Source organism: Aythya ferina, assembly GCF_964211825.1.
Source record: "Aythya ferina genome assembly, chromosome: 9".
In the NCBI taxonomy this organism is placed as follows: Eukaryota; Metazoa; Chordata; class Aves; order Anseriformes; family Anatidae; genus Aythya; species Aythya ferina.
Genome location: NC_140305.1, coordinates 9,460,704 through 9,474,156, shown reverse-complemented (window position 1 = coordinate 9,474,156; position 13,453 = coordinate 9,460,704). Strand labels below are relative to the sequence as shown.

The window sequence follows — 13,453 nt, the reverse complement described above, 5'->3', positions numbered from 1 at the left end:
TGCTTGGAATTGCCAAGTTGTTTTGGTTCAGTCAAACCACAGAGGCGACATTTATCATAATCGTTACACTGTGAACCAGTTCAGTTCTCACCAAAAAGAACTGTTATTCCCATCAATGACATTGTGTTCTGAAAACAAGGCTACTGATTTGGCTAAGGAAAACAAAACAGCCTTTCCCACTCTGAGATAGCTACAAGACTCTCATCTCAACCATGAAACAAATGGAGGGTGCCACAGAACCAAGGATGTTGTAGCTTCTGGAGGACCATTTACTGATACAGAGGGTAAATCATAGTTAGGGAAAGAAAGATGCTTCATTTTGCTACATTTTTTTTCCTGCACTCTTCATGGATCAAAAATTCAAATTACTTTTATTTTATTTTTATTTTTTTTTAAGAAAACATTAATTCTACAGGAACTATTATAAATTTCTAGTTAGAATTAATATGGCAACTCTTCAAAATCTGTTAATTTTTAGCATGGTGAGAAGAGATCATTTCATGTGTAGGCCAGACTCATGAAGAATGTGAGAGCTCATGATTTTTTTTGACTAGGCAAAACAAATCAGTTCTCTGATCACATTCAGTGATGCTGTTAGCTATTAGCAGTTTGTCTTGCTTCTTGGACAGCACAGCCAGGGAAAAAGCAGGCTCAGAGGTCTTCAGCTTACATAAAGTGGCCACAGCTAATGGATGAAATATCTGGAGTGCTTCAATAAAGCTGGCAGAGCATACTCAAGTTTCTTCTCACCTCTAGAAAAAGGAAAACCCACCTGTGAAAGCAGACCTGCTCTAGATCATTTGTGATTTGATTGAAGGGATATAGATGGAAAGCAAGCAGTTTTGAAATCCCAGGACAACCTCATTTCCATAATATACAAAGACTTTGTCACTCAGCAATGAGGCATACCCACCTCTGAAAGGAAGGGTGGCTTCTGCTGAGCAGCAGTGAGCAATAGTTTAAAGACAACAGCCAAGGAATATTACAAGCAGCAATGCTGGAAGGGCATTAGTAGGGGGTAGCATGTATTTATCCTCATTGGAACTCAGCCTAGAGTAGCATTTCAAACTGTTTTTTCCTTTTTCAAAAATAATTACTATGAAACACTCAACCAATACTGTCAAAACAGATGTCAATATTCATTCAGAACATGTAAAAGCCTTTCATTATTAAAAAAGAATCTAACTCAGAACATTAGAAGCTAAGTTACAGAGTTTTTACATATCTGTTAGCAGGTCTTCAACCACAGAAAATATAGGTAGTGCTCCAGATCCAGATGTCTAGAAAAAAGAGGCTAAAGAGAAATTCATTACCTTTGCACATAAAGTAGCTGAATTCATTAAGAGCTACTGAATTTAAGAGAACTGTGAATAATGAAAAAGGTTACTTATGAACAGAAATCTGAGAAAAGCCTAGTGGCAGCACGTGGGAATTTGTTACCATTGTAGAAAATAGGGAGTGCTAGAAAACTGTATGGTGGGTAAGAACATAGCCTAAGGGGACATAATAATGGACATAATAATTTTAAGGGGACCTAATAACTTTGAACAGAGAAGCATTAATGTGGAGCAAAGTTACTACTGAAGTCCTTTAAAGATTGCTGTCAGAACTGATTTCAGTAGTTTCATTAATTCCTTAACTCAAAAGGTGCCAATGAAATCTGACTTTCACTGATGCAGGAAATAGGTTATTACACAAGCGTTGTGTGGCTACACTAAAAATAAAAATAAAAGTTATGATTATCATGCAGAGACTTTCTGCTAAGAATTGGGAGATCAGCAATAGAAAATGATGGAAATAAGAGCATAAGATAAAAAACAAAAACAAACAAACAAACAAAAACACGGTAGTATTCCAGTGGGCTACAGTATAATGCAGTCACCTGGGTGATTTTACTGCAATGTATCAGGAGACTATTCTAGAGAAGGTAAGACAATGTTTTCAGGCATGTCCTTGGGAAGACTGTATCTAGAATGAAGTGAGCAGCTGCAGTTATCTGTAAGAAAGAAAGATGATTTCCATCTGAAAGAAATCTAAAAGGCGAAACAATCAACAGAAGGCAAGCCTACTTTCAAAAGGAAGCTAAGAAGAAGGTAAAAGGGGTATTATGGAACTTCATAAGCAGCTTAGAAAGCTGACAGTATAAAACACTTATTTAAATCACAAGACAATCTCAGTTCTGGAATATCTGCATATAAATAGCTGTGAATATGTTTCAGATGAAAGTAGGTTTCTAAAGAAGTAACAGAGAAAGGAACAAAACAAATTACATTCAAGACAGAGCAAAGCAGGGCTGGTTTATGACAGATTGAAAGACTTGTCATAGAAGATGACTGGACTCTGTAACTCTGGAGGTGCCTTCTAGCACCACAGCAGGATTGTATTATTTACTGAGCTTGTCTAAGTGCTTAATTTCAGTGAAGAAACTGGATGAATAACAAGCACAGAAGAATTACAGCAACCATCTGAGCAAAAAATGTACCCTGTGATTGCTCTTTTTTCTAATCAGAATATCAGATTTTTTTTTTTTTTTGTTCTCTAAAGAACGAAAAGCAAAGAGATTTATCTTTAGAGAAGAAAAAGTATTGAGAACAATAGAACAACCAAAATTCTGATTCCAGCTGCCTCAGCTGGACAAAGCAATGAATTTATTGGGCTCCATATAAGACATTTTAAACTTAACTACCTATTTGAATCAAGTCCAAAATATGTCCCCCAAGTTTTAAGCTAAAAATATTAAGAAGGTAGGTGAAAACTAGAATGTTATGCTTTCCCTTACTGTAACATACAGATGGAGCAAAATAAAACAGAAGTATTTACTGACCAGAAGGACAGGGGCAAGGACTGTCGGTGTACAGACTGCCTCCTGTCAATAGGCGGTTATGAATGATCTTGTATAAACAACTTCATTGACCTGAAGGGGAAGTAAGGCTTAGACAATCAAATTCTTAATTTTTTAAAATTTCTACTTTCAGTTACAGTGCTTGCAAGAAAGGTATTAGAACTCAGGCTTTGGTATTAATTATATTAGGAATACAAATTATACCGGGCAAAACCAATATTGTCTACTGAAACTACCGTTTTATGTTTGACATACAAAGGTAATGTATGACACAAATACCTAACCAAACACTATTAAACATGGAGTTCTTCAAAAGAATAAATATATGGGAAATACAGAAGACATCAGAAAGAGCAGAAAAAAATAAAGCAATACAGAATATGTCACAGAATTCTGGATCAAAAATGAACGTGAAAAGTTAAACACTTTTTACAATGTGCTGCACTAGAAAACAGTAGTAACTGCATGTGAATGTAGTTGTCTATTGAATCATCATGCAGTAAAATTAAATTGAAGATACCCACCCTAATAATCTGTTACAGCCTGTAATGACAACTCCGACACAAAATTCAGCTTGGGCTTAAAGAAATGAACAGATAAAATAAGTTCAAGCAAAGAAAGGAGATTTATCCTGTCCACAGCATGAAGAGATTTGGTTCCATGTTGGTTATTTGGGTAGAGCTGTGATGTATGTTATATATTAATGTGTTCAGTTAGAACAGCTAAATTCTAAATTAGTGTTGCAGGATTTAGAATGAATCTGGGTTAGTTATCCTGACTGGATTTAGTCTGCTCAGACCTAAACTTGCAAATTCTGTAGGTTTCCTCCTATTTATTATCATGCATATCTCATTTCTTCATGATAAGTGAGGCTTGGAACAGATGTGAGACCCGGAGAGAATTGCTCCAGGCCACCACCAAAATGAATTCTCTTAGAGAAAAATCAAACAAAGCAGAGTCTGGGGTAGGTTCTGAGCTCCACTTAAATTGTGTTTATTCTGACAAGAGCAATCTAAAAGAATGAAGAGGGGCTACACAATGTGCCTGAAAGAAGGAGTGATTACATTTTTTGAGTGTTATGCTGTCTTTACATCAGAAACACAGTTCCAAATGTGCTTCTGCTTTTAGTAAAGAGCTCAGCTAAGCTTGGCATCTACCTATAGCCTGTTGTGAAAAATAAAAATAACCTGGCTTTGTATAGTTTGTATCTTAAGCAATAAGAATATTTTGGTTTTAATTTTAGAGCTTTTTATTAAAACATATTTTCCAAACCCAGGATTCATGATATATATTTATTATTAATTGCTAGGATGTACCTCCGAAAGATGAAGAACAATATTGTGGTTTAGGCATTAGGCTGTAACTAAGATTGAGACCTAGGTTCTTCCTGTTGGAGTTGTTTCAGACAACTCATTTAACTATCTGTGCTTCAGTTTATCCATCTAGAATTAGGATAACAGTCCTCTAGTTCAGAGAGATGTTAGAAAATTTAATTTAGTGATAACTATAAAGTGTTGGTCTAATCTGTGAAGGACTGACATAATTACGTTCCAAACAGGTGATCATTTTAAAGAAGTATCTAAAGGGAAAAGGAACATATTTTAAAGATTACAACTCAAGATTTGTCTCCATGCATACTTAGTACCACAAAATTTTCCCATAAATCATAACAGCACAGTAACATTTGACAGTGATCACTGTCTGTTTCACTTTGGGAGTCAATAGCAATGCATACCTATGTTACAAACAGGAGGACTTTTCTGAGTTGCTAGTGTCCTCTCAGAGTTTAATATAAACACTACAAAGGGTTTTTCATGCTCTTGTCAAGGAAAAAAAAAAAAAAAAGGAAAAAAAAAAAAAACAACAAAAAACGCAAGCAGTTCTGATAGTATCTACTCTAATCTGACTTTTTATTCATTCCAAATTTTCTCTTCTACATTTTTTTTCTCTTGGCAAACACAGAGAATTCTAGTGGGGTATAGCAGTACATCTTGACCAAATGTTTTGAAGTTAAAATACTCTTCTTTTAGTTGGATGAAATGAAATAAATAAATAAATAAATAAATAATGGCATCTCTGTTACCCTGAAATTTTCTACACTCTTGAAAGTTTTTCTATGCCATTGGTAGTAAATAATACATAATAGGTTTAGGGAGAAAAAAAAGGAGATGTTGGCCTTTTTTTAAACAAACAATAAAGTAAACATCAGTCACAGCAAGAAGGCAGCAAAATTTCTCATAAACATTACCAGTTTCTATGAGTCTTAAAAACATTAGTGTTTTCTTCACTTATAAGTAATCATATGAAAAGACCATTTTTGTGGTGGTTATCAGCAGTAAACCTGCTAGAGGACTGGCATACAACCATCTATAAAGGGACAGTTCCAGTGTTAGGTCAGATGTGCACCAAGGGAAATTTCTGGCCATTGGTGGAACTTCCCAGCATAAATTTGGCTGTATAATTCTGAGTCTTTCCTGCATAAGTTTTTCCAAGGAGGACCAAATTAAAGAGCTAGATGCATATATTAGTCAGCCCTTGGAAAGATGTCTTGATTTTTAAAAGCTGAAAACAGAGAAACAACCTGTACAAATAATGTAGTATTGATCCAACAACAGTTCATTTTAACTTCAGATAAATGAAGACTAAAATTACCAACCTTTCATTGTCTGTCTTTTCCCATGCTGCCTGCTTTCCTCCATATAACTGAATTGGAATGGGGCACCTCGTCCCATGGGTGAGGGGTGCGCATGTGGTAATTGGAGGCCCCAGGGGAGGTGGTCAGGGACATTAATACCTACCAATGCCCTCAGGACCCTGACAGGAAGGAACTGTGAACTACATGGAATCATCATGTTCACTGTCATGTATCATGCACAAGCTGAGATTTAAGATATTTTGAAAGGGAATAGCTATACATGATCAAGAAAATTACTCATTTGAATTCTTGAAGCTAAGGATGTGCATGAACCCCCTGACGTTAATGAAAAATGTGCATAGCCCAGTCCCTGGTTGGATCAAAGTGGTTAGCTCCATGCAGGTTAAAACCTTGAAAGATTACATTTTGTACAAAGTGGAATCTAGCAGTGGAAGTTCTTCAATTCTTTGTTTGCATTAAAGCAATCCTAAACTAGATTTATATTAGGAGGTATAGTCTAATCACTGAAGTGTATGTTTTATTTTATACAAAAGTAGTGTTTAGATCACAACCATTTCTTCTCAATTCTATTCCAAAGGCAACTTTAGCTCCACATATCCAAGTGATAGTGTTCATTTAGCATGTAGAAATACCCCTATTAAACTTAACTCTGCATTACTCTGAAAAAGGCAAAATAATCTAACATGTATTTGGGAAACAATTATAGTAAAACACTGAACATCTTTATCTATAAGCATGTCAGTGAATATATTTGCATATATTCTTAAATTTTCTCCCCCCAAAATACCTGAAAACTTCCTAAAATTATCCTTGATTATTAAAAATAAATACATCAATAACCACTTAGTATTGATGTGAAAAATCCTGTGCAGTAAAGTATCATAAGCCAGGGTAAATGGTCTACCCAGTGGTATTATTTTTATGCTGCAGTTTTTCTATTTTGTCTCTCCCTTGTTCTTGCTCTGCAGATAATTACCTATTCATGTGAGTTTCTGTATCAGCAGCTACTACTTGTGAAGAACTTTTACTTCTGTACCAGAACACCAAATAATTAACGCTTAATGCTGAAATATTTTTACTATAGTATGACTTGATATATCTACATTGGGCTTCATAACACATATTAAAAACCTTTCAAAAGCCAGGGAATTACCAGATGTCTAAAATCATTCTCAAGAGGTGAAGGCCTATTAAGATCTCTGACAATCAAAATTCCTAGTAAAATAAATCATAAAGAATCCTGAAGCTGACCACTTCTTTTTACCTTTCATTGAAAAAGAAAAACTGTATTGCTACAGTTTAAAGGCCTAGGATGGGGAATTAATAAATAAATAAATAAATAAAAAATTGTAACCAGCTGAAACTACAAAGGAATTTAAGTTTAGTAAGTTATATTTAACCAAGATGGACACTGGGTTTAACACCCTTATGCTTTAAAAAAATACATAAAAAATGCCAGGGGCTATATAGTGACCACTTGCAGTCAGACACCGTTCCCCTCCTCACTGAAAATAAAAGCATTAAAACATGTGTTTCTCTGCTCCTTTCTCTCTTTGTTACTAACTACTCTACCTTTTTCTAGTACCAAGTTTATTCTCAATGAAGCCTGTTGCAGACTCTCCTTCGAACACCACAAGGACACAGGATGGAATACTTAGACTGTATGCAGTCTGTGAATGTTAAAGCCTTTGATTTTGCTTAATCAAAACATGATGTTTTCCTTCTTAATCCCGTTTACCTGTTGCTAAGATAAGTACAACTAAACATAGTGAAAATAGAAAGTGTGATCTAATAAAACAGAGACAAATCAGTTACTAAATATTGGAACTTTAGGGAACCTGATGGAATGTTGCAGGGAGTAAAAGTTAGGCATGAATTCACTCTTCCTAGTTATCTGCAACTGACCATTTTCAGTACATTCGGTTCTGCAGTTGGCTCCTCTGCAACCACAGAGATAGCAGTTAATTGCTTTAGTTGATTAGAATTCACAGCTGTGTCTGCAGTGAGAAGGCTACTTCTGAAATTAACGGAGCTATCAATCAACACAATAATTTGCTAGAGAGAAAAGCAACTGGTCAGCTGTCCACTTATCAAGAAAAACAGTGAAATTTCTCTGGGAAAACTCCTAACATTCAGTAGGACAATCATATGCTTCCCTCCAGCCTTAAACATCAACACAAACACTATCCTACAGTGTTTTTAACTGTTCTCAACACTTCTGCCAGATTTCTTTTCTGTGCACTGCCATGTCAGCTGCAGTAGTCTGCACAGCTTCCTTAATGTATTTGATCAAGAAGCATCAACCACATACAAGCCATACGGGCATATATTTCACCATGTGAAACTTTATGATCATATTTTCTGAATGTCTTTGCCTAATACTCCTATAATAGTATCCACACCATTGTGCTATATGGTGATTAGGTAAACGTTGTTAATAAGACTTTGCTAAATGTCTGTCAGTAACTGGTATGATAGATCAAATAAATAAGAAAGCAAGTGTGAAGACTTACCTGCTCTGAATATTTTTGGAACCAACAAATGAAACACTGTACTACTTGTTTGTTGCACCCACTGCAACTCATAATATACTTTGATAGCTTTTGATATCTTCTGTCAGACAATGTACTTAGTCATTCAAAGGTGAAATTAATTAAAGTAAGAAGAAATTTGAGCTATATGCTATTACAACAAGCCTTGAGTCTGCATAGTAGAAAGCCTCTTTTACACTGATTCACATCCTTCAAATATGTTATGATCAACCTTGTCTAACTTACCACAGGAATTTTACATTTGCTAGTTCTGAAATTAGCTTGTTAATAGGCAGTAGGCTTTACTTCTATTGGGATCACTGCTAGTCTCATCTACCCCTCAACTTGAAGAGGACACAAAAAAATAGTAGAACTCTTCTGTAACTTTGCAATTACTATGGTAATGCAACCTTACCTTTGTCATAAGAAACAAATACAATAAAACATTTGTTATGCTTGTGCTTCTGCAACTTGTCTGAAAACCAAACTTACCTGTCATGGCAATTGTTCTCTAGACCATGCCCAGCATGTAAGTATATAACATTTTTCTTTGTATAGCCTTTATTTCTCTGGTTCTCTACGCAGTCTTAATGTAGTTACCTTCAAAGCAACACTGGGAAGTAGAGAAATGTGATTGTGTCCACTTTCAAAACATCTTTCTGTACCTTTGTTTGAAGAGAGCTGGGGAAAGGTGGACTGATTCAACCTACTTTTTCCCAATGCCTAAGCCTAGGTTAGCATTAACAGCTGAAAACCTTGTGACTTCAGCAATGCATGTACAACTAAGCCTGCAGAAACATGCCTGCACCACATGCCTGAGATTCAAAAAATGGTGTGTTGTATCAAATAGTAGAGATGCAGGAGCATGCATTTCAGGGGAAGCTAGCAACCCATATATAGGATCTGCAGGCTTGTGCACTAAGATCTTTGGAAAGTGATGTTTGAAGCCAGTTTTCACTGACAAAATTCTGAAGATTTTTCTGAAACAGAATGCATGCAACACAACAGAACACATGCTGAAGACTCTTCCCTCTCATTCTGCTGTTTTGTGTTTAGAGTTTTATCATCAGTTGAAACCTTAAAATTATTTTTCAAATGCTTGTAAATAAACTGTTCTCTACTTTTACAAATAAATACTATCTATAATGGTTTTTTTTCTTTGTTTCTTTGTTTCTTTCTTTCTTTCTTTTTTTTTTTTTTTTTTTTTCTTTCTTTCTGCTTTTATACTGTGTCTCATTGCAATGTATCTTTGAATATATCCAGAATTTTACCCAGGACAAAATACTGATACTCAAGCATCTTATAAGGACTGAGTTCTGCAGTTCAGAAAAGTGAACAAGTTCTCCATTCCTAACTGCATAAATACAGAGCTCAAGTTTCTGTAGAACTAGATGGAGAGGAAAGCATCACAAATAGTATATAATTACACATTAAAAAAAAAAAAAAAAAAAAAAAAAAGTAGAAGACAGAGTATTGGCTTGTCTTTGAATGTGTAGGGTTAATATTTAGATAGAGAGACTGATGTTTATATTTACTAACCTGTCATTAATAAACCACAACCACAAGATCAGCATAAAGTTATGTCCTGATGACTGAGTAAACTGCCTCAAATATGTAATTTTTCTTTGACTACCTAAATGGGTTAGGGAATCCCAAAATTCTGTTATGTCAGAGCAGGCATTTGTCTAATGCCATGTAGTGACACTCTGATGTCTAGCAGGCAATTGGACAGCGTACAGACATTTCAGACAAAATTGCTACACCATAGAAAGAAACAAAGTTCTCATTGCAGCATAGTGTATTACCTGACTCTCAAGAGTTATGTGTATTACCTAACTCTTCAATAGAAATTCAGCTATAATTTAATCTTCAGGAACATTATTGCCCCTAGATTGTTGGGTGGCAAAGAGATTTTGTTAACCACAATTAGAAAAGAAGAAAGTTAACCCAGGAATGAGTACGTAAAACTCCCACATGGGTTAATGTAAATGTCAGACATTTTCACATCCTAGTAATATTGTATAAATTAGCCCTTAATGTTATACAGTGCTTTCTGTCCACACAAATTAATATTTAATAAAAAATACTTACCATGACATTGCATGAGTTACCGTTATCAACTAAGAATGAAGGATCAATCACTAGATCAATTTGCTCCAGCAACTGCAAGGTTTGATGTGTTAGAAACTTTTTCTACAGCAGTGACCTTTCTTCAAGGGTTTCACAATGGAATTTAGAGTACACAAAAAAGACACTATCAAATTGCTTCTAAATGCTGAAATTCTTATGGTTAGAGAAAAGAGGGAAAAATGGACATAAAATTTACTTTCTAATGAGAGATTAACACAGTACTTCCAACATCTGGGTAGTGGGACATTTTATAGTCATAATTTGATGTTAACAGCTGATATTTTTTCTCACGGCAATAAATCTAAATTAAATGGGTTTAAAGAGGAAAAGATCACCTCCAGTTATTAAGAAGCAGAACTATTCCAAGGGAAAACATCAGCTCTGTCTACTTTAGATTAATATTCATAAGTTTCAAGCAAAGTCTGTAACTTCTTTTGAACCAAGTCAATAATTGTTATGAAATACAAAGTTATTTTAAATTTTAGCTTTTAAAATTGTCTTTTCCTGTGTCTTCCCTGCCACGGGACAAAAATTTTTGATGCTGCTATTCTTCTGAAATATTTGCACTGTTCAATTTAAGCAGACTGAGAATAACTTTATTCTAGGCAAATACTACAATTAGACAACTGTATTTACATAAGATTGCATATTTAGGATTGACTATACAAGTTAATTGTCTTAAAATACTTTTAAAGAGCTAAGAGAACCAAAAGAAATAAATGTGATCTTTATGAGGCCTACTGTAGGAACAGTAAACTGATTTTGATGTTATTGCAAACTGTGTGCTGTATGCTTCATTATTACTTCTGAAGTTAATATATTCACAAGAAACTAACAGACAAGAGAGGGGAAAACTTGACAGCTGTGGGCTGACAGGTTAGAAATGACTCCAGCAAACATGTCTTGCTATGAACTCCATATGATCTGATAGCCTACCATGCTTATCATGTGCTTGGCTGCTTTATTGACACAATTTTTATTCCTTGGTATTTTTTTTTCCAGAATCAGAGCTTTGAAGTATATAATTTTAAAAGATATAAGATTGAAAGAAAACCTTACTATTGTTGCCTCATCCATCTAGATGTTCATCAGGTTGAAAGCATTTGTCTGGGTTTTTAGTCTCGTGGATCTGATTCGTGTTCACTTTATCCTTCTGTCCCTTCATTAATTAAAGAGTTTAAAAACGCTTTTTGTGAGCTATGATCCAGCATCTCTGAGTGCAGTACAACTATGCTTCCTGTATGGGTACTGACCCATAACTGTGAACAGATGTGCTTCTTCGACACAGACGGAGGTTACAGATGTTCTGCTGCCAGAAAAAATGCTGTTATTTCAGTGAAGCAAGAGGAACTTAGAGCACCTTGACCCATCTAAGGAACACCTTACCCTTTGCTTTACTGTTCTGCCAGGTTTTTCTTCTTCTCATATAATGTCGTTGATGAAGCTTTAATGTGTGGGAGACAAGGCTATTGCTTTTTATCAAGCCCTTTGAAATGTCCAAAAGCTTTGCCAGAACTGGGAAGCGCAAGTTTTATTGAACTGACTCTGCAATGAACTCTCTACATTATGGTATTTTTACTTCCCCCCCCCCCCCCCCCCCAGCTGGTTTTATAATAAAGCAGCAGTTGACTCAGCAGATATGCCCTGCTCTTTCCATTATCATTTTAATAAGTTTAGAGAAAGGGGATGCTGTATAAAGTAGTTTCTCCTTTAGTAAACAAGAATGGTGGATTCAGGGGGAAGAATATTTTCCAAAAAAGTTTTTCAGTAGCTTTGTTACCTTGCTTCTCATCTGATTTCCCACTCATACTGAGATACTAGTGACAGCATGAAGGGACACAAAAAGAAATTGAGGGCTGATCCTTCCCATTAAGGGATAGTCTTTTGGAAATTACTTATGCTGCTGTTACGGCTGGGTGTGCTCCCTGTGAACACTGATTTCTAAGTGAGCACAAATGCTGAACTCCAATTCTACATCAAGAACATTCCAGGAAGACTTTTATAAGAAGGGCTCAGTCAGCTAGAAGTAACAATCCTTGCCAAAATAAAACATACAGTGGAATGAAACTAAAAATTCCTTTTGTGATTCCAAAGCATCTAGTTAAGCAACAGTAGAATATTTTTGTTTGTTTGTTTGTTTGAAGCCACAAAGAGGAAGAATAACAGAGTACTTCTTACCTATTTCAGATAAATGTAAGGGTTCCTGCTTCTATATCTCTCTATCAAGAGGTTAGGCCAAAATTTCTGCAAACAAAACAGTCATCTGTTGTCTATCTGAAGTATTTTGGGATACAGCTGGTAAACTGAGCAGTTCTTCATTTACTTACTAAAAAGTAACTCTTGCATTACTTCTGAAAGAGGATTTTACATTTATCTTTCCTTACCTTCTGGGAAAATAATTTAGTTAACTCCTTTCACAAAGTAGCACAATAAAAATTCTCTAGAAAGACAGTGATTTATTTTCCTTTTCAACAAATCCTACATTAATGATTATCAGCCTACATTAAAGCATCAAACATATGGCTTAATGATAAATGCTAGGACTAAAATCTTAGCTTTACACATTGCTATTAGGCAACATAAAGAAAAATGATCAGCAATTAAAGGACTTGGCTACATATTAGCGTTTAATTAAGATATATTCATTCAAGGAAAAGAGATCCTACCTGCCAGCTTCAGGTGATTGCTTTACAGAGATCACAGAACTGAATGTATTTTTTTTTGGGGGGGGGAGGTGGTGGGGGACAAGGAATTAGCGTGATTCCATACAGTTTATGCTGTTAAGGACTTGAAGAATCCTTAACTGTAAGGGCTGCTGACACAGGAACAAATCCACAAACTAGTAAACTTGACCAATAGGTAGACTATCGGGCTTTTTGATAAAACACTGCAGCTGCACTGCCTCAAATCCTGCCTCCCTCCTTGCGGCCAAATACATTCATCAGCTCAGTGATTGCACCCACCTGCAAAAGACAGAAACTTTACCTAGGATAACTATACTATACTATACTATACTATACTATACTATACTATACTATACTATACTATACTATACTATACTATACTATACTATACTATACTATACTATACTATACCTTCACATAGGAAAGGTATGTCTTGTAAAAGTGGAATGGTCTTTTTAGAGGTGATTCTCCAGCCCTCTGCTCTATTTGTAAGCAGATACAAGTCTGGTTTTACAGCTCCTCAGGAGATCACCTGCTACAGCTTATGAACTAATTTATTTTTATTGCAGAAACGTAGTATCAAGCCAGCTCCATCACACCCAGCAGAACT

General features: G+C 35.4%; 1 long non-coding RNA gene across 1 annotated transcript; it reads right to left on the bottom strand.

Annotated features, from left to right (window-relative positions):
* Positions 1–623: 623 nt before the first annotated feature.
* LOC311441545 lies at positions 624–12,983 on the bottom strand. Its single transcript, XR_014696028.1, has 3 exons — positions 12,826–12,983; positions 12,338–12,403; positions 624–752 (listed from the first exon to the last, which is right to left on the bottom strand). It is a non-coding gene; the product is annotated as an uncharacterized lncRNA (long non-coding RNA).
* Between the last annotated feature and the right edge of the window lie 470 nt (positions 12,984–13,453).